Below are 20,005 nucleotides of genomic sequence, written 5' to 3'. Positions count from 1 at the left end.
ACAGACAACCCAATTCAAAAATGGGCAAAGGGCCTGAACAAACACTTCTCCAAAGAGGACATACAGAGGCTCCATAGACATATGAAAGAATGCTCAACATCACTAGTCATCAGAGAGATGCAAATAAAAACCACAATGAGATATCACCTCATATAAGTCGGAATGGCCATCATCAACAAGTCAACAAACAACATATCCTGGCGGGGATGCAGAGAAAAGGGAACTGTGGTGCACTGCTGATGGGAATGCAGACTGGTGCAGCCACTATGGAAAACAGTATGAAATTTCCTCAAAAAACTAAAAATGGAACCGCCTTTTGAACCAGCAATTCCATTGCTAGAATTATATCCAAAGAATCCTAAAACACCAATTCAAAAGAACTTACGCAGGCCTATGTTCATAGCAGCGCTGTTTACAATAGTGAAGTGCTGGAAACAGCCTAAGTGCCCATCTGTAGATGAGTGAATTAAAAAACTGGTACATTTACACAACAGAATATTATGCAGTAGAAAGAAAGAAGGAACTCCTACCATTTGTGAAAACATGGATGGAAATAGAGAGAATTATGCTTAGTGAAATAAGCCAGGCAACAAGAGACAAAAACCATATGATATCACCTAATACGGAAAACTAATGAACGACCCAGACAAATGAGAAAAATTGAACCAAAGGCATATAAACAAAAAAACAGACTAACAGTGACCGGCGAAGAGGAGAGGAAGAGAGAGAAGGGGGATAAGTAAGGGAAAGATCTAGTCAGGGAACTAATATAAATGACCCATGGATATGTACAACTGGGTGGGGATTGACTGTGGGAGAAGGGGTGGGCTGGATGGGGGGAGGTAATGGGGGAAAAAGTGGGACAACTGTAATAGAAAAACAATTTAAAAAATTATTTCAAAATATATTGGCCTCTTCCCAGGCCGGCGCTCACGCAGGAGAAGGCCATGTTCAGTTCGAGCGCCAAGATCGTGAAGCCCAATGGCGAGAAGCCAGACGAGTTCGAGTCCGGCATCTCCCAGGCCCTGCTGGAACTGGAGATGAACTCGGACCTCAAGGCGCAGCTGCGGGAGCTGAACATCACCGCGGCCAAGGAGATCGAAGTGGGCGGCGGGCGGAAAGCCATCATCATCTTCGTTCCGGTCCCGCAACTGAAGTCCTTCCAGAAGATCCAGGTGCGGCTGGTGCGGGAGCTGGAGAACAAGTTCAGCGGGAAGCACGAGGTCTTCATCGCGCAGAGGAGGATCCTGCCGAAGCCCACTCGGAAAAGCCGCACGAAGAACAAGCAGAAGCGTCCCAGGAGCCGCACGCTGACGGCCGTGCACGACGCCATCCTGGAGGACTTGGTTTTCCCGAGTGAGATCGTGGGCAAGAGGATCCGCGTGAAGCTGGACGGCAGCCGGCTCATCAAGGTGCATCTGGACAAAGACCAGCAGAACAACGTGGAGCACAAGGTTGAAACTTTCTCTGGTGTCTATAAGAAGCTCACGGGCAAGGATGTTAATTTTGAATTCCCAGAGTTTCAGTTGTAAACAAAAATGACTAAATAAAATATCGTTTACAGTAAAAAAAAAAAAAAAAAAAATTATATATATCGTCGGCGGCGGCGGCAGCCGTCCGTCTCAAGAGACGATGGTGTAGCTTCTTAAGAGTCTATCTGCACCGCCGAGAATGGCTGTGCAGTCCGACTCGGGAGTGACACGGTATCTGTCTCCTCCCGTGTTGAATCGACATCTTGTGATGACGCTGGAGTGTCCTCTCCAGTGAAGCTGAAGCTACAGAGCCTGGGCAGGGTGATAAGGAGGGTCTGCTGTTGCCCATGCAGCAGACCCCCCCTCTCTTCTCAGCTGAAGGGTCCAAGGGAAAGACGGAGTCAATACAGCTTGGCTTCAGGTGCGCCGCAGGAGTTGCCGGTGTTGACTACAACGTCAAACCGCCTTAGGGACTCCGGCTCCGGATTTTCTGTCGGGGTTTACTCCCTTAGCCTTTCCCCTGAAGAGGTATGCCGCAAGGCAGCGGAGGTTTTTTGGAGTCAGAGTTTTCCTTCTCTGATGTGCCCTGACTGGAGGGTCGAACCAGCGACACTTAGCTCGCAGGCCGACGCTCAATCCACTGAGCCAAACCAGCCAGGGTTTTTCTTTAGAATAGTGCTTTGAAAATGCCACACATAACATTGACCTGAAATGCTGTTAATGACACCAAGGGACGGATCGCTCAGCTCACTGAATATCGTGCGTGTCCCTCCTCTCACATTTTCATATTTTCCTGCAGTGGTCTCTCTCACCACTTCCTGGGAGGTGGATGGATGGCACACTCTGCAGGGATTCCTCCTGTTTTCCCACATTCTCTCCGGAATGAAACACAGACATGCTGCTCTTAGCTCCCCCGATTTACCTGATTATGTTTCAATCATCCAGATCACCTGTAAATTGTCTCCTCTGTAAAATGTTTTTCACCAACTCCTTCTTGGTGGTAGTGCTCAAAAATCCAGGAATAGTCCCCAAAGCATTTCGAAAGCCTATGCCTGAAACTGTGAGTTTGCATTTTGCTGGTTTTGAAGGATGATCACCAATATGAGCAAACTCCATGAGGAGCTCAAGGCTTTCTATGCCTGTGAATTGTTTTAGGATGTGCTTCTCTTTTTATTATTTATTTATTTATTTCCTCATCTGAGGACTTTTTTTTTTTTTTTTTTTCGTTGCTTTTGAAAGAGGGAAATGAAGAGTGGAAGAGAGAGAGAGAAACATTGATTGGTTGCCTCCTGTACGCATCCAGACCAGGGATTGAATCTGCAACGCAGGTGTATGTCCTTACTAGGAATTGCACAAACAATGCTTAGGTTACAGAAGGACACTTCAACCAACTGTGCCACACTGGCCAGGGCAGGATGTGCTTCTCTTTTTAGCTTAAGTCCCTAATGCCTGGTTTCTGATAAGAAAGTGATTAGGGGGTCACCAAAATGACAGTCCAACTAACTCCATGCATAGTGCCCTGCGACGGGGCTGAGATATAACCCACACTTCCAGAAAGGAAACACAACTGCTTGAGAGCAGATGAAACCTCCAGTCGTGGTTTTCACCTTGGTTTTCAAACTTGTGTCCCTAGAATCCTGATGTTCCCACAGAGCGGTCTGCGGGGTCTCCCCAGGAAGTAAAGGAGAGTCCAGCCAGCGAGAGATCTCTGCTTTACTGTGGCCTGTTTGAGATCTTTTCTGATGAAAGGGAAGTAGGAAGAAGTAAAAAATGATTCTTTCAAAAGTTATCTTTCTCTACTTAAAATGATGTTTCATTGTTATTAAACCAGAATACATGCAGATGGTTTTTAAAAACCATCTGCATATATATATATATATATATATATATATATATATATATATATATATATATATATTGGAAAAACATTGCAAGCTCAAAGGAAGGATGGGTGCATTTTGGAGGAAGAAGGAGCAAAGAGTGACAGAGAGCAGGAAGCAAAACTTATAGCAACAGTCTACCCTGTGTAGAAACTCTAGACAGGATACTACCTTTATCATAAATGACATACAGTTGGTATGTTCTTGGGTCACTGCCTCAAGGTTTAAAGTCCTAGAGAGACCAATTGATTGTCTAACTTGGGTGATAGGTAATCTCTCTAACAAACCCCCAAATAAACTGATGTAGGAGAAAAAGGAGATGGGTATATGATCCTACTAATACTCAACAGTGAGCATTGAGTACCTGAGTTTCCTGTCTCACCAAGACTACACATAGGCTCTTAGGAAAAGAAATGAATGCTGTGTTGATCAGTACTTTTTGTTGCAATAATGCTGAATAACAAGCATTCCAAAACCTATTTTTCTTGCTTCTGGGTCTGCACATCAACTAGGGCAGCATTGCTTCAGATGGCAGACTGGCTGGGGTTACCTCCAGGCCATGGAACAGGTCTATATTTGCTCCATACCTCCACCCACTTACTTGAATCCTCAGCTCATGACCCAGGACCCCCACCCATGAAGAACTCCTACAGCTGAGGCACAATCCTGGCTGGTGAAGATTGCAATGGATCTGTGCAGTGCCCATCTTTTTTTTTTTTTTAATGTTTTTTATTGATTATATTGTTACAAGAGTTCCAATTTTCTCCCCCTTGCTCCCCTCCACCCAGCACCCCCCTCCCCCAGCAATCCCCCCCCAAGTCCATACGCCTGGTTCATAAAAATTAACTATCCCCCCCCCTCAAATATTAGGACCCTTTGTAATCTTGTAAAGGACAATGGGCAAAGGTCTCGTGCTCCTCTAGCTGCTTCAAGCTGGACATGGTTGTTGTCCTACCTACCCTTGGGTCCAGAAAACCCTAATAAGAGTGGGGGTGTGGAGAGGAGGGTGGCCTTCCCACATGGGGAAGGATTGTGCAGACTCCAGGTCAGTTGGCTGTCTCCGGTCAACGGCGTGCTTGGTTTAACAGGCTGGTGTCCTTGTTGTGTTCTGGGGGCAACAGATTTGGCGAAAAGGGTTAAAAGACATCATTCAATCCATAACTACTAGATGACAAAAGGCAGGGATTAATTTTTCAATGTTTCATATTAGGAAAAAAAAAAGGGGGGGGCTTCTTTGTAAGAAGGTGTGCTAGGCACATCTCACCTGTCCAAAACCCTTTTGCCCATTATACTTAGTTTGGGCTGAGGTAAATAGTTTAGGTTTTCCCCATCTCAGACCTCTGGGCCTTTTCTGTCCAAGCCATTAGGATAGAAAAGAGAAACCCGTTTTAAAGTGAGGCCCACAGACCACCCCATTCTTCCCCAACCCAGTCATTTAGTTCAGTCAAACCATTGAGTCTCAGGAGGCAGCGCTGCAGAGAGGATTAAGTGAGGCTTATGCATACAGACAATCACTCAGGTAATGCGATCATAGGCTTATGTCCTTTGAAAACAGAAAACACGTGTTAATTTATGTAACATAACCCACAAACAAGTCTCTAAATCTGTAAGACTGTCTTATTGGGAAGACATCCAGTTGCAAGGCACTCGAAATTCTATTTGCCTGCAACTTGAATATCTTTGATGATATCACAGACATGGTTTAATTTTCAAGTGAAACTATATTTTAAATGAGAAGAAACTTTTAAGACGGTTAGTTGCCCTATTTTATACTCTACTACTGATCATTGTGATTTTCCTTGAATAATAATTTTTCTCCCTAAGGTTACCCTCCTTGTCTTTAAAGGGACTACATTAAGTCCATTTTTAATTTATCCTGTTCGTTTGCATAACCATAACAAGAGCAGCAATGTGCAGTGCCCATCTTATTGAGAAGGCTCACACTCATACCTTTATAAAAAGAACAAAATCCTTTAAAATCTCCTGTGTGTTTTCTCTCATATTAGAATATTTCTGTTCATTCTCTTTCAACCAGCACTTGTCTAGAGAATAGTTAAATTTTGATTATGGATTTGACGGCTTAAGCCGGTTTTATTTTTTATTGCTTAGAGTTTTTGTTCTTAATTGTGGACATTTATTTCTCATTTTCTTTATGAGAAAATCTAGGAATTATAGTTTTATTGTCATAGTAAGTAATATTAAAATAAATTACAAGCCATAAATTGGGAAATTAAAAACACCTAATAATTGGATTGAAAGAATATAAAAATGCTAGATTCAGTGAACCGGCGCCAGACTCATTTAAATGTGTAATTAAAAGTTGTTTGGAGGCACAGCTTACGCAAACTGCATTGCAGTCTTCTGTGGCTGGGAAGGAAGCTTGATAACCAGAAGGAAAAAGAGAATTGCATAAAGAAATGAGAATGGACCACAATCTTTAAGCAGAGTGCTTCGTTTTAATCAAGAATTGTCCAACTCTACATCCCATTACCATTTCATTAAAATATGCTGTCGCAGGTGCTGAAATTGATGTTAGTTGTTTAACAGAAGAGCAACCATGCTTCAAGATGGGAAAGGAGGTAATAATACCCAGATGGAGGAAGGAGCTTTTGTTAGCTGAAGTACTATTTACCTAGTTTCATGATAGCTACTGAGGGAGAAGATAAGAGAAGGAGGAGGAGGGGGAGGAGGAGGGAGGAGGAGGAGAGAGGAGGAAGAAGGAGAAGGAGAAGAAGAAGAAGAAGGTTTGTGATTAGGCAGTCAAGATTAGAACTGATTTGACAAGAACAAGCCCGTCAGTCTGCAAGCTGATTCATACTGAGGGCTATTTATAGCAGAGGGCTATTTAGCACATTGTCAAATATGACATTCTAAAAATGCAGTAGTGTTGGTACAGATAGCTAATAAATAGGGACATATTTAGATTGCCTGTATAGAGGTGTCTGAGTATGTGCAGTTAGGCAAAAAGAACTCGATTACCAAATGGAAAGTAACAACAACAAACAGAAAATGTCCAAAGTTAAATTCTAAAATGGGATTTGTTTTCAGAAACTTATCAATTCTGGTACTATCAATTTGTCACTGTCATCTTTGCCTCTTGTTTTCTCAACTGTATATGGGATAACAATTGTGCCTGCTTTGTGGCATCATGAGAATTAATTTGATATTACATAGGTTAAGACACATAACGCAATTAGGATAGTAGCCAGGGCAAGAGTAAGTGTTACAGAGTGGAGGCCTCCAAAAATCCCCAGAGCCTGAGTGTTGGGGGATGAGGAAAAGGGAACAGATTTTAAGATGCCTTTGCATGACTACGGCTAGTAGCTAGTGTCTTAGTTATGCAAATAGCTTTGGTTCTTCCAAGGCCCCAAGGAGATGGGAGGGGTTTTGACCATGGAATGGTGCAGGAAGAGCATACAGAGCCTGCACAAGGTTTTGTGAATGGTCAGAATTGGTTACCACGCCCACTGTGTCACAGGATGAAGTCAGGGATTTAAAAATAGGCGGCAACAATTTTAGGGGAGAGGAGAGGAGATCCACATGGTTTGCAAGGAGGGCAGAGAAGGAACTCCATGCAGCTTTGAAAGGGCAAAGCACGTGTTTTCCTGGACTGTTATACAGAGGCTGATGACACGAAGATCACAAAGGAGTCAGCTGACAGATAAGTGATGGGGAAGTTCTGGACATGTTTTTGGCTTCTAGCCTTTTGGGGATCAAGGGAAGTGCTGGGTCCCACGGGAGAACAGGGCTCTGAGCTGAAGTGCTCACTGTCCTCCCCAGATTGGAATATTATAAATAAAGGCCTGTTTTCCTCAACACTAGTTGTTGGGTTTTACACTAAGGCACCATGTGAAAGAACCCCCTTTTGTTCTGTAACAGTTTTGGCGACCCCAGATGGACTAATGAAACCTGTAGCCAGGTTCTCTCTGTAACATAAGATCTCATAAATATTAGTTATTTTTATTACTAATATTATTATTGACAGATGTTTTTTCTCAACTAAGGAAGTGCTATTATTATATGTATAAATATTACCAAATTAAACTTAAATGCTAAGCTGAACCCCATTTACAGTGTTAGTTATCTTATATTTTTGTCTCTGGAGTACAGAATTTCACTCTAAAGATGTTTGCTATGTTTAAGAGGTCAAAAATAAGCTGCATTTTTTGTTTTCAAACACCTCTCACATTTTCCTTCCCTGCCAAGTCCTTAATGTCATCGGTTTGGTTCATTCCTTTATTTATGCATTCACTTTAAAAAGCTCTTTTAATGTAACAAGCTCCTTTAATGAATCAGGCATTGTGCACAATAGACCAAGTTGCTAAGAGATGTTAATCAGGGAGTTCAAAGTTTCTCTGTCATGAAAGAAACCCCCCCCCCTAAATATAACAATATACAGTAAATGCATATAATAGCAAAACCACATATGTTTAACAGGTTGAGTTAGCATCTCCATGTTATAGATGAGAAACTGGGGTTTAGAGGAGAAAGGACCTGCCTCAAGCACTCTACCTGAAGGACTCAATGCAGATACTGCAATCTGTACTCAAACTCCACAGCAGGACAGCCCATGGTCAGGGAGAGGCTGACCTTATCTTCCCATTTCCCCTTTCTTAGAACTCTGTGAAGAAAACAGTTCAGGGAAATGGCATGACTTCAGGACTAACATCTCCCAGGGAAGGACCAAATGCCAGCTTCCCCACCTCCACCATGAGACACTCTTTGTCAATAGAGTGTGAACTAAGAAAAATCTCTGCAGTCAAAATACAGTGAACACAGCAGCTGAATTACCTCTTATCTTTAGTTCTGCTTCCCTTCCTAATAAATAAATGACTAAATCAATAGATCCCTAGGTCTTATGAGCCTCTTTTTAATCTAAGTAAGGTGTTATGTTTTGTTTTTTTTTCAAGCTATGCATCTTAAACAACCAGAGGCCATTTTCACAGTTTACCATCTAACAAAACACAGAAGTGGTAATTACAACAATCTGGGGCCAGGGAAAAATGGAAGGGAAATCTGTCACCACTGAGACTGTCAAGTAAAAACAAATTTAAAAATAAAAAGTTCTAGGGAATGAAGCAGAAACATTGACAATTTGTTAGCTCTAACCAAAGACTGACACACATTGAATGGGTGAGGCAGAGATTGTTGCTGGGGGAAATGTCAGCTTTACATGAGAAGCCCATGGAAAAACTCTGAAAAGGTGCCCACATTTTTCATCTGTCAAGAATTAATTTTTTTTTCACAAATGGGAATCAGCTGCTCTGTAGTCATTTGCATATACTAGCTTTGGAAAGGAATGACCATATTTGGCATATTCATCCCTGTTGGCTTAAAGTCAAAGGTTAGAAAGTCATCTCATATTAAACTTTGAAGTTTTTAAAGTTTAGGATTAACTTGACTTTAAGAATATGTAAGTCTTTCAGACTCATAGTTCATCTTCTTTTTCTTTTCTAAGGTATTTCCCCAAACCAGCATTCTACTGTTTGAATCCTTTCAGCCTTCTTATTGGGGTAAAATAATTTAGTAGCTTCCCATATCCAACCTGAGCTCCCTAAAGCAAGACCAATTAAGAACAACATTGAAAGACATCTGACCCCTACTGTTTTTGATCCATTTCACAGGAAAGTTTTTCCCACTTATGTATAAAACCATGAAATCCAATCAAGAATTTTTGGTGCTCTGTATCTCATATGTTGCAGCAGCCTTATGGGAACAAATTTGTCAAAGATTTGTGAATTCTCACAAAATAAGAAAAGTTATCATTGAATTTGGAGCAATTCTGCTGATCTCATTTCTCTTGCCATGCTTGTTAGTTAAAGGACATAGATTGGATAATATAACAATATCAACAACAGTAATAATAGCTAACCACTGTGAGTAAGACTTGGTTCTTCATGGTAAAGGTTATCATTATTTTAATCCTCAAAGCAACTTCAAAATGGAGCAATGAATTACTTGTCTAATTGAATTTTATATTGTCATTGGAGAACAATAACTAATCACTAGAAAAGTTTCTCCATAGCATCATTAGATGCAAAAGCTGAAGAAGAAAAAATATTAAGAAATGAGGGGTCAGAAGAATATGTATCCAAGAAGAAAATTAAATAATTCTTGTGGGAATGAGAAGTGGAATTATATATGCTTCTTTTACCACACATTTGTTTTTTGTTGTTGTTGTTGTTTAAAAAAAAGACAGAAAAAAATGCAAAAGTATGTTAACTTTTCCAAGGAATCATATCTACTTTGGAATATAGGGTTTATGTATTTAAACTCTAGAGTCTAGAATAAGTGTCTCTTGGATCTGTTGTTAACTATTGGCACTACCTAAACTTCAGCCACCTTGTCCAGCCATTAAGCAATGCTAGACCAGACAACCCCAAATGTATGTTTAGAGAGAGTTCCCAGGCTCCTCCCAGGGAGGAGAACAACCCAAGATGGCAGAAACAAGTTATGACAAAGAGAAAGCCTTCAGAGACCAGATGTAAAATGAGGCAGAGGCATGGAGGAACAGAGCTATGGAATAAAAGCAGTTCAGGAGCAAACTTGTAATTATGAAAATCTAATCACTAAGACTGGTATATGTCCAGTTGGGTTTGGGTCTACTTGAATGTACCATACTCTTCAACCTGAGTCAAGTGGTTATAACATCATTTTTATTTCTCAAAAGGGATCATTCTGACCTCCCCGTCGATTGTTGTTTTAGTAAATTATCCTCTATTCTGGAAGTCACTGAAGACATTTTTCACTCATGGAGAGAATCACAAAGACAGTGTTTGTAAGTAGTAACAGTTGTAGTAATAATAATAGTTGTAAAAGCAGTAATTGTAGTAATAGTAGTAGAAAAATAAATTATATTTAATAAGAGCTTACTTTGTGCTTTCACTGAGCTGCATGTTTGTCCTAGATTAATTCATTCAATTCTCACAAGTCTGCTTTACCCATTTTGCATAAGAGGAAATTTAATCACAGAGGTAAGTTAATTGCCTAAACATTTGTAATGAGCAAAGGCTAGAGTTAAGATTGAAATCAAAGTCTGAATAATGAGTCTTTGTTTACCTTTTTGAAATGTAAATATGAGGACTTCATTTGCAGGAAGATGACTTAGACATACTGCCCATATTTCTTCTGTGAAGTACAACTAAAATTCCAAGACATTATATATAAAACAAAACATAAAAGGACTCTGAAATGTGGAGAGAATAAAGTAGATAAGCAAAAGATTTCAGGACCCATGGTAAGTTTCCTGGACTTTACTTTGTCTCACATATCCCAGACATGGAGCTAAAGAAGGTGGTAACTTGGAAATATCAATGGACACAGGCAAAAAAAAAAAAAAAAACTAAACAAACAAAAAACCCACAAAAGGTGTTTCAGGTTCTCTAGCTAAAGGACCTGAAAGGGAAACCTAGCAAGATAGAAATTTTTTAGAGAATAATCACATTTCTTCAGCTAAATATTTCAGAAAAAATAAAAACCTACTCATGGCACTAAGTATATTAAATGTGAATAGTTTAAATACATCAATTAAAATACAGATACTGGTAGAATTTATTTAAAATATTGCCCAATTATATAGTCTGCAAAAAAAAATCACTTCATATGCAACAATATAGATATATTAAAAGTAATATGACAGTAAAAGGATGGAAAATGATATATCATAGAAATATTAATTAAAAGAAGAACCCAGGAATGGCTCTATTAATATCAATAAAGTAGACTTCAGAGCAAAAAATAATGAGAAAGAAGGAGAGGCATTATATTATAATAGAGGCATCAATTTACCAAAAAAGATACATAGCAACCTTAAATGTATATGCACCAAAAAACAAAACTGCAAAAGATATGAAGCAAAAACTGAGAACTAAAAAGATATATTGACAATTATATTTGGGGACTTCAACATCTCTCTTTCAATAAGTGATAACCCTCTCTCAATAAATAATAAATCTTCTAGACAGAAAATCAACAAGTATATAAAATAATTCAACACCATCAAACAGTAAAATCTAATTGACATTTATAGAACAAGTCAAGTACGTTCTTTTCAAACACTTATGAAAGTTTTATCAAGATATGCCACATTCTATATCACAAAACAAACCTGAATAGAATGTATCCTATCATGTTAGGGAACCAAACTATGAATCAATACCAGAGAAATAACAGGAACATCTCCAAATATTTGGAAATTAATAACCCATTTCTAAATAATCCATGTGTTAAGAAAATCTCAAAGGAAATTTAAAAATAAATTTAACTGAATGAAAATAAAAATATAAAATATCAAAATTTGTGAGACACTACTAAAGCAATTTTGAGAGGAAAATTTATAACTATAAATGCATATATTAGAAAAAAAGGAAAGTCTCAAATTATAGGTTCCCACCTCACACACCTAGAAAAAATAAAAGCAAAATAAATCCAAAAGAAAGAAAATAATAAAAATTACAGGAGAACACAACAGAATTGAAAACATAAAATTATAGAACAAAGTCAATGAAAAAATATCTGGTTCTTTAAAGGATTAATAAAATTGAAAAAAAGAGAGGAGATACAAATTATCAATATCAAGAATGATACAAGGGATATAAATACAATTTCTTTTCCAAAACATAAGCTGTCTCAAATCAATGATTACTAATCATAATAAAAGGAAACAAATTATCTATACACTAAACAATCTAAATTAGTTTCCAAAGAATTATGCTAAGTGAAAAATGTTTATCTAAAGAGATTACATATTGTATTATTTCATTTATATGACATTTCTGAAATGACAAAATCATAGAAATGTAGAACAGAGTAATCTCTGTCAACAGTTAAGGAAGAGTGATGACAGGAGGAAACTGGGTGTGGCTATAAAAAGGCAAAATGAGGAATCCTTTGGTGAGAGAAATATTCTGTACCTTGACTGTGTCAATGTCAATATCCTGATTGTGATATTTTATTATAGTTTTACAAGATAGTGTCATTTTCAGAAAGTTGGTAAGAAATATATTAAATCATCGTGTATTTTTCTTATAAGTATAGTGTACATCCACACTTATCTCAAAATGCAAAGTTTAATTTAAAAAGTCAACATAGGCTAGTTAGTCATAGTTTTACAGCTAATATTTAAAATGCACATGCTCAGTTCTAAGCTGACAGGGAGCTACTCCTCTGTAAACTTACTTAGCACCTGAAGCACATATTCTGCCATCTGTATAGACGTCCTCCTCCAGGTTGCCCACACTCTAGTCTTCCTTCCAGACCCAGGAAGTTCTGACTCACCACTTTATTTTGATTTTTCACTCATCCTAAATATACAAACACATGCAAAGTCATGCAAACCTACATACAAATACTAAGTCATCACAATTTCTATTTTTCACTCAAATAAAGTTTGAAATCGGAATTATGACACTGCCAAACACCGAGTAACTACAACAACACATATGCCACAGCAGATGGCTCACAAAGCATGGTTTTTACCCCCAAAGTGTCCTGCCTAGTGAACCTATCAGTAAGCATGTTACAAATAGGTAGTGTGAAATAGGGAGGAAAAGAGCAGGTTTGGTTGGGTAATAGAATCTCAGAGAATGGAGAAATAGCATTCCAGAAAATTTTAACTAAGGGCCAATTTTATAGCACTCATTATATGGACTGAAAATCCTTAGTTTTTGTTTTTCATTTTTTGGTTGTTGTTAGTATGTGTGTGCTTGGGGGCACAGTAAAAAACACCTAAAAAAAGAATCAAAAGTTTTGGACTCTGTATCCCCCAAAATACACAAATACACATTTGTCAATGATCGAAAAATGTAATCACTCTTGAAACCATTTTCTCTTACCTTACTCTTTAAGAAAATGCTCAAACATTCAAGGTCTGATAATATTCAAGTGTTCAAATAGGAAATGTCAAACCCATTTATGAAATCCTTGAGCCTGTGATTGCCAGATACAATGTCAGGATCTTTAGGGACACATTAATTATAAACATTACCTCTTTATTGTATGGTTTTCTTTCTGTATTCAAATTGCTAGTTTTTCTTACCTTTTTAAGTCCATTGAACATGCAGCAAATTTGGTAAATGATTTCTTCTCAATGCATCATGAATTAGTTAGCTATTGCCACAATTATGTTGCATAACCAACCATCTCAAAACTGAGTAGCTTATAGCAGCTAGCATATATTCTCATACTCACGGGTCTGCAGATCTGCATTTGGCTTGATCTGGGCTGAGCTCAAGCCAAGCAGTGCTGCTTCAGGCTACACATCAGCTGGATTTGGCTCAGCTTGGGTTTGGGTATGATCCAAGTGTCTCTTGCATTTGTGGACCAAGGGATACTTAGGGAAGGTTCTAATGAGAAATGGCAGAAGAGTAAAAGGTAAGCCAAACCACCCAATCCCACTTAAAGCCTCTATTTGCATCACATCTAATATACCATTGGCCAAAATAAATTACATGAATGATCCCAGCATCAACGAGGTGGCCACAAATGTCCCCACAGGAGATCTGCCACAGGAGAAGGAGGGGGTTGTTGGCTGAGCCCTAATCCAATATTTCACATGCCACAAATTTCTTTCTGGCATTTCCTTAAGACAATGACAATGCTGTGGGCTCTAATGCTTAGTTCACCATACTCAAATGTCTGAGTCAACTAGACAAACTATATAATTACAACTGAGACCAATTTGTCTGGCCTGAGTATGATTTAGGGTAGAGTTTCTCACTGTTGGCATGATTGATATTTTAGACTGGGTAATTCATTGTTTGAGGGGCTGTCTTGTGCATTGTACAATGATTAGCCACATTCCTGGTATTTACTATATGTCAGTAGCACTGCCTAGCCATAAAAATAAAATTGTCTCCAAACATTGTCATATGTTCCCTTGGAGTCAAAAATGCCAGTATTTAGAACCACTACTTTAGAAAAATAGTCAAATGTTCAAGGTATAATAAATATTGTCAATTGCCATATAAAAATAATGTCAGTAATACAATATTTTTTCTATGTCAATATAAATAAATTTGCACTTAAATAAACTTGATTGCATCCTTTCATGTGGTAGGCCTTGGTTAATCATCCATAAATCCATATAACTACTTTTTCAGAGGGATATCATTATTTCATGCAACTGATGTTGAAATTAAGCTGCAGCTAAGTGAATTGTTCAAAGACCCAAAGATAAAAAAGGCAAAAATTAGATTTCCTTTTTTGAGTTAGCTAGATCTTTATTAGAGAGTACCACTGTGGGAGTGAGGGGTGGCATGAACAGAGGAGGGCAAAGGAAAAAAAATTGGGACAACTGTAATAGAAATAAAAAAGATTTAATAAAAAACATTTTAAAATTATGAACAAAAGAATACCACTGCATTCTATTTTTAAATTAGAGGATCAATATGTCATTGTATTGTGGTATTTTTTGTGTATAACCTTGAAACCATCACCATATTCTATGACATAAACATATCCATCACTTCCAAAAGTTTTCTATGGTCATCCTTATTTAATATTATCTTCTTTGTGAAGAATATTTAATATGATGCCACTTGTATGAAGAATCAAAAATAGTCAAATTCAGAGAAGCAGAGAGTAGAATGGTTGTTGTTAGGGACTTGGGGGAGAGAGAAATGGGAAATGTTTGTCAAAGAGTACAGTTTTATTTACACAAGACAGGTCCTAGAGATCTACAGTACAGCATAACATTAACTGTTACCAATAATGTTGTGTACTTAAAAACTTACTATGAGAGCATGTTTTATGTTAAAACTGAGATTTGAAGTGAGATTTTTCCAACTAAAAATCATCTTTCAATTGTAACACATATTATTATAGAACTATAAGGATTCTTGATTATTATAACTTCCCATTCTGCTTTATTAGGTATTTATTTTATATACAAATTTGTGATAACCAAGTACTTGATAGAAAATGAACCAACATTTATGTAATATTTTAATTGAGGACCCTTTATTATTCACATCATAAACACTGAATTGCTTATAATATTTAACCACTAAGAATAGCAATTAGATCATATGCAAATTGTAAAAAAGTACTTTTGCTCTTATAAACTACATCCACAATTATCTACATCATGAAAAGTATGGATTTCAAGTGGAAATAGTGATAATTTACCTTTTTAGTTGATTTCTAGAAATCACCTAAAAGTTACAACTCCCACCCAAATGATTCTTATTGTTTAGAATATGGCCCTGAAGAGCTGCAGGGCTAACCTTGATTTCTCTGTTTCTACTAAAACTTATATCCAATCTATTAGTGAATCCTGTTAAAAAATCCTTCACAATATATCCATGGTCAAACAATGTCTCACTGGCTCTGGTTATAGTCTTAATTCTGGTAATAATATTCTCTCTCCTAGAGAATTACAGTAGACCTAACTGATATCTTTCTATCCTTGCTTCCTGTGGTCTATTCTCTATATGATGGGGGACAAAAAAAAACTGTAATTACCTTCTAGTGGGCAGGCACCTTATAGTGCAGACTTCCCCCATTAGGTGAGTATTCTAGAAACCCATCTGTATCAGTGCACCAGCTGGCGTTTTTGTGAGAGGCTGCATTTGGCTTCAGTGAATTCTTTTAAAGACTCTTTCAATGCCATTTGCCTTTTTCATAATGGGTGATTTACATGTGCACCTGCCCAAACCACTCTGTGTTCATCAGTTTTTGACCAAAAACAGCATGATTCCTATGCCCCATTCTCTCTGTTCACCCAATCTCACCCCCAGCAACTTTTTATTTTTGTTTCCCCAGATGAAAAAATTCCTCAAAGGGAAATATTTGGCTGATGTGGAAGAGGTGAAACAAACAAACAAAAAAAACAGCAGAAGTACTAAAAGGCATCAAAGTCAATGAGATCAAAAATTGTTTTGAGGTGTGGAAAAAATGTCTTGATAGGTGTATTGCATCAGATGGAGAGTACTTGGAAGGTGACTGAAGTTTAAACATGTAAGAATAAATACAAAAATTTTTAATAAATAAATTCCAGGGATTTTGGAGGATCCCCTTTGTATAGTAGCTAATGAACTTTTGAAAAAGTTAATAGGTAATATCAATAGTCCATTATACTCCTATTTAGAACCACCTAGCAGGGCTTCTTCTCTTTTGTTTATTGTTTTCCGCAACAGAATGTAAGCTCCACATAGGCAGGAACAATGGTTTGTTCATTATTCTATCTCCAGGATCAAAAAGAGTCGTCGTAGGCAGCCGTCCGTCTCAAGAGACGATGGTGTAGCTTCTTAAGAGTCTATCTGCACCGCCGAGAATGGCTGTGCAGTCCGACTCGGGAGTGACACGGTATCTGTCTCCTCCCGTGTTGAATCGACATCTTGCGATGACGCTGGAGTGTCCTCTCCAGTGAAGCTGAAGCTACAGAGCCTGGGCAGGGTGATATGGAGGGTCTTCTGTTGCCCATGCAGCAGACCCCCCCCTCTCTTCGCAGCTGAAGGGTCCAAGGGAAAGACGGAGTCAATACAGCTTGGCTTCAGGTGCGCCGCAGGAGTTGCCGGTGTTGACTACAACGTCAAACCGCCTTAGGGACTCCGGCTCCGGATTTTCTGTCGGGGTTTACTCCCTTAGCCTTTCCCCTGAAGAGGTATGCCGCAAGGCAGCGGAGGTTTTTTGGAGTCAGAGTTTTCCTTCTCTGATGTGCCCTGACTGGAAGATCGAACCAGCGACACTTAGCTCGCAGGCCGACGCTCAATCCACTGAGCCAAACCAGCCAGGGGGAATCAAAAAGAGAGTATACTCTACATTTTCAACAAATATTTGGTGAGTAAATGAATGAATAAAATCTAAATATTAACTCGAGTCTCAAAGTCTTTTGAGAGTTAGCCAGTGGTTTCCCTAAGTGCCCCTACTATCCCACCACTACCATGCACTCTTACTCTATAGATTCTGGAACTTCTAGACTTCTGAGAATTTACAAACTTTATGTTCTCAGAGCACCTATAGTTCTGAATGCTTGCTTCCTTGGCTTATGAATCATTCTTCCATCCTATGTATGCCATCTTTACCCCACGAAAAGCCTTTTCACATAAGGCAACTTGTGTGTTTGGTAAACATTAGTGAAGATTTTTGGACAACAAAAAACATTTTTACAGAGATTTGTAAAGAGAAACTTTGAAGTAATTTTCTTCATTCTTCTTAAAAAGCCTTGAGATATCACCCACAGGGCTTTTCATGAATATGCTACCCTATAGTTTATCCTAACCCCACTTCAACCTCCCTTTCCCTACTTTAGTTCATCTCTCCTCCTCATGCCATGCTCTCCAGGGTAAAACAAACTGTTCTCTTCATCTCACACAAAACAACTTAGTATTCTCCTTTCTTGTCTTTGAGCTTCCTGTCTTCATGCTTCAGGATTTCTCCTTCCATCCCAAATAGCTTTTAAAGGTGTTTCCTAACTAAAGATTCTTTTTTTAAAAAGAATGGTGCTATCCATGAGAATAATACAGCTTTTGCTTCTATAGCTATAAGAGACTCTAATATTCCACATGGACACCAAATATTGCCATGTAACTAAGTATTATATCTCACCCTTATACATATATGCTAATGTTTTTTCATATACATATATACATGTACACACATATATAAACATGCATGTGTACATATATAGTATATATATTATGTTTACTGTTGTGATTCATAGAAGAAAACTTGTCAGAACGTATTATTAAATTCATATGAATTTATAGTAACTCTTGGTTATTTGGCATTTTGTCAATCAGTTCTAAAATACCAACTTTAATCAAACACGTTTTTGTAAGCCTTTCTGATGTTAAAAAAAGTTTCCTCATACTTCAATAGACTAATAATTCATTGCCTATCCAGTATCTATTTTTCAAATGAAACTTGAAAGTTAAGAATAAAAAGGGACAAAGGAAGCCATCCTTATAGATTACTTTCATTCTTGTTAAGTACTTTTACCTTAGAAATTGTCACAGGGATGGAGAAAACACAAGATAGTTCATTTACCTAAATTACATAGACATATTGTTAAATGAAAAATAGTTATAAGCAAAGCAATATTTATTGTAACATCTGAAAATGAAAATATGTTAGTATTATCATTTGGGCATGAGACATAAGTTCTCACTTATCTGGAAGAAGAAGCCCAATAACTGGTAGGATTGAAATAACTGAACTTCCAGGTAGTTGTAGTGGTGCAGGTGATAAAAGAACTGCTGCCTACCACTTGTCTTGCACCTAGATGTCCCTGGTAGGATTGTCATCCAGACCACACTGCATTCTTAAATGCATTTCTAAAAGTTATAGGCATTTAATCTGTCATGCTGTTGAATCTATTACACAAGGTGGGGCAAAAGTAGGTTTACAGTTATGAGTACTTGAAACACTTTATTCTTGTATTATTATTTATTAATTACTTATTATTTTTTATATGAACAACTGTAAACCTAATTTTACCCCACCCTATACTATGCTGGGTCTTGGAAACACTTGACAGCCATTATCATGTCTCTCTCAAAACACTTCTTCTAGTATCCCCAGTATCCTGGAATATTCCATTAAATTACATCAGCCAATACTTGCCATTGAAATTAATTGTCTAATATCAAGTCTAGATACCATGTGAATGAAACCTGGTCTCCCTAGTTAGTAGAAGATGCTTGAGATCAATTCTCCAGTCCTGGATGAGATATTCTTGATCTATGAACTGCAGCCACAGATGCCAACTTTGGCCAACTCCATACTCTGCTTATACTTAAAAATGGGGAGAAGGGCTACTGACAGGTTAACCCCAATGACCACAATATGACACTTTTTCCTGACTTGGAAATGTCACTCCCTGAGTTGTTATTCCCACATGGATCAACAGACTTCGCCTTACTGCCTCAGTGAACATTATCTAAGCCCAAGATGTAGGTGGTCATCTAGTCATTCCAAGTTTTCCTGAACCTCTTCAGGATACTACCTGCCCCTTTTGGCAAGTGTGGAAACACAATCTTCCCAGGATATATTAGTCAATTCAGGATCTCAAGAAAGCAGACACCAAGAGAATTAGAAGTACATGAAATTTATTGACAGTAACATCTGTGAAATATAAAGAGGTGAGAGAAAGCCTTCAGACCAGGATGTAGATCTGACATCAATTAGTGAATAAAGGAAACAAAGATTGTATGGAAAGGAAGTTTATGAGAAAGTCCCAACAAGGAGCTCCAGTGCAAAAAATGACCATTGAGGAAACTAACATTAAGCATAAAAACCCAGGCCTAACAAGATTCACCACATCTTTTTTTTTTAAGTATATTTTATTGATTATGTTGTTACAGTAGTCCCATTTTTTCCCCTTTGCTCCCCTCTGCCCAGTATCCCCCTCCTCCCAGCAATGCCACTACCCTTAGTTCAGGTCCATGGGTTGTGCATATAAGTTCTTTGGCTTTACACTTTCCTATATTATTCTTAACATCCCCTGTCTATTTTGTACCAACCAATTATTCTTCTTAATCCCTGCACCATTTCTGCATTTCTCCCCCTTCTCCCTCCCCTCTCCCAGCTAATAACCCTCCAAATGATCCCCATACTTATGATTCTGTTCCTATTCTGGTTTGCTTAGTTGGATTTTGTTTTTATTTTTTAGACTCAGTTGTTGATAGTTGTGAGTTTGTTGTCATTTTAGTG

The 20,005-nt window shown here is 38.1% G+C and overlaps 1 pseudogene; it reads left to right on the top strand.

The window, feature by feature from the left end:
* The first annotated feature begins 910 nt into the window (after nucleotides 1-910).
* Nucleotides 911-1,571, top strand: LOC150003199 (small ribosomal subunit protein eS7 pseudogene; annotated as a pseudogene).
* Nucleotides 1,572-20,005: the final 18,434 nt, after the last annotated feature.

The sequence above is a fragment of the Furipterus horrens genome, unplaced genomic scaffold (genome assembly GCF_987537825.1).
Source record: "Furipterus horrens unplaced genomic scaffold, mFurHor1.1.pri manual_scaffold_8, whole genome shotgun sequence".
In the NCBI taxonomy this organism is placed as follows: Eukaryota; Metazoa; Chordata; class Mammalia; order Chiroptera; family Furipteridae; genus Furipterus; species Furipterus horrens.
The sequence above is the reverse complement of the archived record's forward strand: the minus strand, read 5'-3'. Positions and strand labels throughout refer to the sequence as shown.